General features: G+C 36.2%; 1 protein-coding gene across 1 annotated transcript in view; it reads right to left on the reverse strand.

Annotated features, from left to right (window-relative positions):
* Positions 1-3,552: 3,552 nt before the first annotated feature.
* LOC107684161 (C-Jun-amino-terminal kinase-interacting protein 4) overlaps positions 3,553-9,553 on the reverse strand; it is a 27,042-nt gene continuing 21,041 nt past the window's right edge. Inside the window, exon 29 of the transcript XR_001633820.1 lies at positions 3,553-3,563. The gene's annotated coding sequence lies outside the window, so the exon portion shown is untranslated. The remainder of the gene's footprint in view (positions 3,564-9,553) is intronic.

Genomic DNA, 9,553 nt, shown 5'->3' on the forward strand with positions numbered 1-9,553 from the left:
TTTGGTTGGTAAAATAAATGTTGTACATTCAAATCAGAGCGTCTTAACTTTAATACAAGATTAACTTTAATACAAGGAGATAATGGCGCAAAAGCGAATTTCAGATTTTTTTAAATTCCCACCCCAGGAAAAACTTTCCAAAATCGGCATCCAAACAACACCAGCCCCAGCACGAGCACCGACGTAAGTGAACCAGCTCCAGCACGAGCACGGAGACAAGTAAGCCTAGCGGACCCAGCCCAACCCCCCAGATTGATCAGCTACTATCGATAATTTCAAAAATGTGATATGCAGTCAAATTTCCCAGTGTGTATGCCACTTAAACGAGTGTTCATATCAACGCACTTGTAGTGCTTTGTGGAGTTGTCAAATGAGGTGACAAATATCAGGCGTTTTGTCACATGTCTTAAGTGCTATTAGTGTTTTTTGTTTTGTTTTGTTCTGAGCAAATAGAAAGAAAAAACCTGTGTAATAACATTTTAGCACCTCCAAATCCCCGAATATTCCATAATCTTCAGAATGTTGATGAAAATATGACGAGTAAAATTAAAATTACACAGCAATATTAGCTAATCAATGAAGTTACAATGTTATTTACAAAATGTGCTTATAACTTGTAAAACAACAACCAATTCACAGCTTTCTTGTAAGCACCACAGTTAAATCCAAAGACCAAATTCTAAATTAAAGATTCTTTGATAATGTAAGCAATGGACCATGAGTAAACACTTCAATGGTGTTTTACTAATTCATTTAGTAGTTTAGAAATTATAATATTCTAGGCTATATATTATACTCGCATGCATAAATACTCACATTCCAATTTTTTAATGATTTCTCCAAAGTTGGCCTCATTTTACATATATTTTATGTTCTCATTCATAAAACACATCATATAATTGACTCTAGTGTCACAGTGTGAACTCAAACAACACACAAGTATCCATAAGCAAGCATTCAGTAGCAAAACTGATTACACACCAGTCAGAATCTCAGGATAGTATAAACAGGAGCACAGGTGACTGCTTTAAAAATGCATCCTAGCACTGGAGAGAGAGCTGAAAGAATCACCAACAGGGTTTTACACTGCTTACACAGTGTAGTACAGTATAGTAACTATAGTAACAGTACTTTATATAAGGGACATTTCACTATTCGGTCTCCAGTAAACAGTATGACATGTTGTACACACTCAAACTTGACAAATTTAGCCTGTTTTTTTTTTTTACCTGTGTTTTTGCAGAACTGAGTCTGAAAGACAACTGCCATAAGGAGGTTGAGAACGTGTTTTGTCAGAAGACCAAGAAATTTATTTTTGTACTATATACTACTGTAATGAAATTTGGCCAATTTATTTATGTATGTAATCAACAGTATACTGTATTATGTTACATACCTATTTGATATTTAGTTCTTTTGTTTTTGAACTTTACTTCTCTTGTAAGATCATCTACTTCATCTACTGTAAGATCACTTACAGTAGTGTAATGAAAATTGATGTTTCATAAGGCTTATTGTTGTATTTTATTCTTTCTGCATTTTTAATTTATGTTGTATACTAAGACATTGAGCTGCCAAATTATTTCTGAATCCCAATAAGAGGTTTTTGTTACAGTGTTCTGAATTGATCTCACTAGCGTTGTTCACTGGGCAGGGAAGTTGTCTGTGTATTTGTACTGTAGGTTTTGTCATCTGAGGCCAAAGTTTGATATTGATAGAAGTAAGGGTTTTTGACTGGAGTATTTGATTTTGACATGGAAGTCTGTACAAGTTTGTTTGTCACGAGAATGTGTTTATAGTTGTGACAAAGTGGTGAATTGTTTCATGAATTGTGTGTTAGTAATCGAGAAAAACTAAGACAGCATTTAGCTAAATTTAAACAATTGGAAAATCTTTGGGATAAGCAATGTACACCGATTATATAAAACTATACTGTCAGTACATCATAGTTAAATTAAATTGTTATATACATTTATTTCTGTTCAAAAGTGTGGAAATTGATTTTTAAAAATAAGCTTCAAATAGGCCTATTCCTTATCCTGTGGCTCTCCCTAGTGGACAACATTAATATCACAGCTTTTAGCCTCAGGTTATGTTATCACATAGGCTTTGATAATAAAATAAACAGCATAAATAATTGAGTTTTTTTTTTCTTTGAGCACTCATTATAATTCACTTTCCAAGCAATATCACCTAAAAATCAATTGAAAATCATGTAAGCCTACATCAGTGACTAACTTGGAGCATCCAAATATATTCACAGTTACAGTTTAAATAAAATAATACAATATAATAATATAGGCTAATGTTAATCGGAGCACATATGAACTTACTGGTAATAGTTAATACAACACGTCTCTAAAGAAAAAAATAATTCACTATACAGTAGACCTCATTTCTGAAAACTAGATAACGTCTCTAAAGAAAAAAAATAATTCACTATACAGTCGACCTCATTTCTGAAAACGAGATAATTGTATGATCAGCAGATGTCTATTATTTCAGAGCTCAGGTTTTGTTTTTTTTCATGTCATACAGCTGCTTATTACAAGAGCAGTTTGTTGTAGGCTACTCTACATGTTCATATTAATAGCCTATATATTGATAAATTATTAATAAATGTTTATACATGGCCTATTTGAAAATGTTTTGAAACTGGTCTACCCAGTTTGACACGTTTTAATTTTCAAATGTTATGTCTATTAAAATAAGGCTGTAGCTCATATAGTAGCCTATTGCTCATGTGTTGATACTACTGAAGCCTTATGATCACAGTCGTAGGGAGACAGTGGCGAAACGAGTCAGCCCCGGGCCCATATGCAAAAAATGTGTACGGGCCCCCAAATGTTATGGGCTCCAACTCGGTTAACTTATTGTTGATTTTTCTGAAGTAAATAATGTTACGTGAATCGTGACTATTCACAAGCTGTTTTATTTACGGTATAGGCTAATGCTTGGAAATTATGTTTAAAATTTTCAAGCCCATTCATTATTTGTAGCACGCAAGCCACTCAATAATCGCAGCTTTGTGCTTTGTTAATACAAAGTCTCAGCCTTCTGTCAATTTTATGATAAAATACAAACAATAAACGTCTTTTTACGCTCTTTAATTTGTAGTGAGCTTCGCCTCAGTTCAAGCTGCATATGAATCAATGATATTTCCTCTTTAATGTTTGCAATTTTTGGCACAGCGGAAAAATAAATAAAAAACAACAACAAAAAAAAAATGTAAATATAGTGAGGGGATATTTGAATTATTTGTTAATAAACTAATGTTTTCTGAGTCGATGTAGCAAAAAAAAAATTTGACCAACCTGACTCACCCTCTCCTCATTGGACTTGCCTTTAGAGAGAAATTCATCTTTAAGGATTACATAATGAAAGAGGTTTTGTTTTCGTTTTAAAATAGTAAATTAAAGCATTCTATAGATATATTTATCATGTCGGTGAAGCGCTCCTGCTCAAGACCAAGAGGACAGAAAGTGCATCCTGTTTGTTTTCCTTGCTTCACAAAAGCACAATAATTTTTTGATATTGTGAGTGCACACAAATACAAGTAGACCCTTTGCAGTTCCTAATGATGCATACTCTTACCTTTATGAGCAAAAATGACGGCGTATATTTTAGTTTCCACTGTTATTAAAAAAAATGCAAGTGATCGCGCTGGCGCCTTCATGTCCTCCAAAGCGCGCTTTAGCTTCCACTCTCCGCGCAAACATTTGGATATGCGCCTAACAGCGCTCATTTAGCTACGTAAATGTTTAAATGAATACAGTGAAATGCATGAAGTGTTTTATGTCTGTTTATTTTAGGCAAGTCGTGTTGGTTTGAGAAGGCTAAATTGATCAAACATAATGCTCAACTCACTGTCTGCCGCTGCTACTTGGTCGTTCCTTTAAAAAACAAAAACTTGAATTTAACAAACATAAAATGTTCCAAACATATTTCTAAATTAACTTTATAAAGAAACAATAAGAAATATGACCACTTTGCAATTAAAAACCAAAACTGAACTATTTTAATAGCCGTGTAATGGGGAAGAGAGATGTATGCACATTACTACTGAAATATAAAACAAATAGAAAAGAAAAAGCATTTTTTTTATATATAATTAAACACTGCGTCGTCAGAGTTGGTATGTGGCTTTATCAGACACTTGCACTTAACATTTTATGAAAATCAAGCTCAAATGGAGTTAACAAGGTTTTTGACCAGCGAATGACGGAGATCTGTTTTGTCTGTCATTGCAACGGCCACATCTGAGGCAGCAAGTGCATAGCATTATATAAAGAGCTTGGTTCCAAACCGCTATAAATCAGCTCCGACACGTGACTGTGACGTCTAACGTCTCATATCTTACGTCTGACGCCTGAATACTATGGGACTTTGGCCAGACGGCTGGCGAGCGTATACACGTTAGTTCTCCTCTCAGTTTGTTTAGCAATCAGCAAAAAGTGCATAAATCACACCACATACGCTGCTCCCGCTCTGCATACGCGCCGCTTCTGCGCTGCCTCTGCTCTGCTTACGCGTGCGGTGTGAGACGGGCGTAAGTTTTCAGATGCAGCCGTGGTCTTCATGCTCACTTGAACCAAATACAGGAAATACGTCATAATAAGTAGTCAAGTGGTCAGGTGCAAAGACCGCGAGTGCAGGTATTTGAACAAGGGGAGAGTGATCGGCTGATCTAATCCAATAGGGTCTGGCTGCAGTGCAGACATACTGGGCGAGTGGAGCTCCACTCAAGAGCGGAAATACGTCACCTTCACTAGCGACGCGTCTGCCATGTTGGTCAGGGCAAGACTGCCTGTGGTAATACACCTCCACTAGCGATACGTCTGCCATGTTGGTCCGGGCAAGACTGCCTTAAAAACAAATGGAGGTAAACGGAGGAGCTGCGTTCTTTTTTTTTTTTTCTGGATAAAAACACGATAACGTTTACATTTATCAGCCTATTTCAGTGGTTTGTGAACTACATGGAATTAAAAATAACTCTGTCTCCAGTTATTTAGTTAGGCTTGGAAAATTATAAATTTTCGTTAGAAATTGTGAAAGCTTACACTTGTCACGCTTGTTGATTCGGCTATTTTTTTCTGGTAACAATTCTAATATTAATGTAGTATAACTGTGATATATACATGTAATATAATCTAATGTACATTAAATGAAATGAAGTTTTTTATTTGTGGAAATTGCTTTCTCTGTCTTCAACACCAACATTTGAGCTTTTCTTGTGCTTCAGGTCAGAACACAGCTCATTCCCATTGACATACTGGAAACAAATCGAAATCTTTAAGTACTAATAATTGACCATCATTGATAAAGATGGAATAAAATCAGTAAATACAAATCAAAAATTGACACACTGGTAGTCTGCTTTCTATATTATAATAATTGCTGTTAATAGTGTTCATCGTCTGTTTGATTACGTCTTTAATTGATTTTTTCGTACATTAACTGACAGTCACCACTGATAAGCTACTACTAAATATTGTAGAAACTTAATTTGCTGTAAAGTTGCTTTGCAACGATTTGTATCGTGAAAAGCGCTATACAAATAAACTTGAATTGAATTGAATTTAATATTTTCATAGCAGGATACAGATATAAAACTCCACACCAAACAATAAGAAATGTAACTGATAATCCTTTATGGATCCAGTAAGAGTTACAGTGGTAAAACATTATGCACTGATACAGTGTATGCAATAATAGTAATTATAGTATTATATACATATATATATATATATATATATATATATATATAATATTATAGTATTAATAGTAATAATAGTGTAATAGAGTAAAAATATAGTAAAAGTGATATGTGATATTTAAAAAGTATATGCAGTACAAATTGTACTAAAGTGATAATAAAATAGAGAGTACAACAGTACAATAAACATGTAAGTGATATAATAATAGATTTATATTAGGTTTAGAACAGGTTTCAGTTCTTGCTTTCTCTGAGAATAGGGTGTTTTTTAGTTGTGATGTCAAAACCTGACTAATAAAGACTAATTCTCAGCTGGTTCCCTCAAGGTTTTCCAATGGGTTTTTATAATGGGGTTTTACAAATAATGCATAAAATCAGGTCTGTGATAAACATAACTTGACAATACTTTTGCTCTACAATGGAAATTACACACACCCATGCTGAAAACACAAATTTTCAAGCAGTTAACAAAAATAAACAAATGCTCCAATCTTGGTCATTAATATTAAACATAATTTTTCTCTGCATCTCTATTTCATATGAAATAATAGAAACATTCTATACAAACACGAATCTGGTTTGACAACAATATTAAATTGGTTAGTCAGTTATACAACAAAGAAGGAATACTCTTTTCTTATGATGAATTCCTTTCTTATTGTAAAATACCAATTCCTCAAAGAGAGTTCTCAATTGTTATTGGTCCAATCCTTTCAGGTACTCACATGTTAGGTAGCCTATTGATAAAGACCATTCTACCAATTCAGCGTCTCTTGATGTTACTAAATCTTAAAATCGTAAATGAAATCATTGAAATTTCATGAGTAATAATAGAGCTATTCGTACTCTTTTCCAAAGAAAAATTGTTACTGTGCCTTATGTTTTGTCTCATTGGAACTGTTTATTAAATGGAAAATTTGGATTTGCTCGAGAAAAGTGTGGTTGTTACCACAGAAATATCATCTTAGAAATAAGATTTAAAAAGTTTCGTATAAGCTCATTCACAGATTTTATCCAGCAAATCATTATTTACAAAATGTAAAAAAATAATAAATGTAAATTGTATTTTCTGCCATGAATATGAAGAAACTGCACTTGCACTTATTTTGGCACTGTACATATTCAGTTACAATATGGTGTAAAGTTAAAAAATGTATCAATGAAGATATTCAGTGTTTAAGACCTTTTTCACTCCTATGGGAAAATGTACTCTTTGGCTTTACTGACTATTCTGACCAAGAGTAGCAGTATTTTTACTTAATTTACTTATACTGTGAACCAAATTTAATCTAATAAGAATCTAATCTAAATCTAATAAGAAACCCAATTTTATGGTTTTGTTGGCTGAACTATATATATAGACGGTATCAGAGAATCTTTGAATAAGAAAGCTGTAAGAACTTTGAAAGCTTGTGAACTTTATATTTATTTGATTTTGATATGTATAAGTGTATGTGTCACGATCTCTCTGGAAGGAACGAGGAGATGCAGGAGAGTACTTCAATTTAGATTTTAATCCAACGAGCAAGGGGATACAAACACAGGAACTCAAGGATGACATATAACAGCGAACACAGACTCAGGGGTACAGAAACACAGGGTGTAAATGCAAGGGGCAAACTAGATAATTAATAACACAGCTGGATACAAATTAACACAATTAGGACAGGAACAGGAAACATGACCAAAAAAGGAAAACAGGAACTAAGACAGGGGTAAAACAAGGAAACACAAGTCCACAACACTGACAGTATGTATATGTATATCTTGCGTCTTTGAACTGTTATACTTACCTTCCCCTGGCAACTCCTATTTGTTGTAATTTTTTTTTTTTTTTGTTATTTCTTGATAAAATATTGTATGTTATTGTTCTTTGAATTAAAAAATATATATTGGGGGGGGGCGGGGTAAAATTCACATTTTTTTGGTGAGGTTCCCCTGGTAAAATTTGCATTGCATGGGCTAAATATCACGTTATTGGGTTCGCTTCAACCTGTGGACATGAAAAACAACCCACGGCAACAGATTTTAAAGTTACCCAATTCCGAGGGAAAACCGTGGACTTGGCAACACTGCATGGAGGTGACGTATTTCCTGCTCGAGAGTGGAGCTCCACTCGCCCAGACCATAGACATAATTATGTCTATGGCCCAGACGCCCACGGTTTGCAGCCAGACCCATCTCATCTAATCGGAAGTTTATCGGAAGCCGATTTAGCATTTAAAAGTTTGTTTTGACTATCCATAAATATAATTTAAGATAGGAACAATTGTATTTTAACGAGTCATAATTATAATTCGACTAGTCACAATGACAATTAGAGATATCTGCAATTATAATTGCACTAGTAAGAAATCGGATTAGAGATATCTCTAAATACTTTATGACTAGTCAAAACTCCATTTAAGATATCTGTAATGACGTCATAGATATCTTCAATAGGGCGTCACACATACGCAAAGGTAATTAGAGATATCTCTAATTCAGTTTCGACTAGTCACAATTATATTTTAAGATATCTGAATTGTACCTGCTCCTAGTCGAATGTGGTGTTGTGTGACGTGAGACTAAATTTACTCAGCTCCTCCCAGAGTTCCTCCCCGACTAATGTTTAGTGCTAACTGCTAAGTGCTAACAACAGTGGTCTGCTTTTCTTGTCACTGAGAGAAAAGCTACTGGATGAAGTGCTTCAGGGATTTTTAAATAATATCTAGATGCAGCCTTATGTGGTAAAAGGTCTCCAGCGTGCATGTATGTATAGCGCTGTGATTTTAATTGAATCATGTTGCAAAGCTGTTTAGTGACAGCAGAACCTCTGCTCCTACCACCAAAACACACAAACAACTGGTCAGATCCACGCCACCGAACCGTGCGGTCGACATAGATCCTAAGTGCCCTAACTGGACAGAGATTCAGGCTAACTGACCCCTCTTCAACTGGGGAAAAAGCCTCCAAGACCACTTGTTGAAAACGAAACGGAGTCGAAGCAACCTTCGGAACATAATCAGGCCTAGGCCGCAAAAAGACTTTAACCAACCCCGGAGCAAAGTCCACACATGAAGGACTGACGGATAGAGCCTGCAGATCCCCTACTCTCTTAAAGGAGGATAAAGCCACCAAAAGAACCGTCTTGAGGGTCAAGAGCTTCTCTGACACAGACTCCATCGATTCAAAGGGATGGCCTGTCAGGCCCTCCAACACAATCGATAAATCCCAAGAAGGAACTCGGGCTGGGCGGAAAGGCCTAAGCCGTCTCGAACCCTGCATAAAACGTGAGACTAGGGGGTGACGACCAACCGAAACACCCCCTACGAGTGCATGCCCCGCTGATATGGCTGCCACGTACACCTTAAGAGGTGTCTGAGCCCAAAGAAGAACACGCCTCGCCAGCCTGTACAGGGGGCGAGAACGTAATCCTCCTTGACGATTGAGGTATGACACGACTGCCGTGTTGTCTGTCCTGACTAACACGTGATAACCTCTCAACTGGGGTAAAAATTGTTTGAGAGCCAGGAGAACTGCAAGCATCTCCAAACGATTTATGTGCCAGCCACGATGTACCTCTGTCCAGACTCCACCGACTGGACGTCCTTGATGGACCGCTCCCCAGCCCGTAAGGGACGTGTCCATCATGACCATTTTGCGGCAACACAACGTCCCCATCTGGACTCCTTCCAGAAAGAACTGAGGTTTCATCCAGGGGCTTAGAGTACGAGAGCCTTTGCGTGTCACCGTAATTCTGCGAAGCGGGTGACAGTGATGTGAAATGTTCTGGCTCTTGGTCCACCACTGAAATGGTCGCATGTGAAGCAGGCCCAACTGAACTACAGGGGACGC

Source organism: Sinocyclocheilus anshuiensis, unplaced genomic scaffold, assembly GCF_001515605.1.
Source record: "Sinocyclocheilus anshuiensis isolate Anshui unplaced genomic scaffold, SAMN03320099.WGS_v1.1 scaffold1893, whole genome shotgun sequence".
Classification (NCBI taxonomy): Eukaryota; Metazoa; Chordata; class Actinopteri; order Cypriniformes; family Cyprinidae; genus Sinocyclocheilus; species Sinocyclocheilus anshuiensis.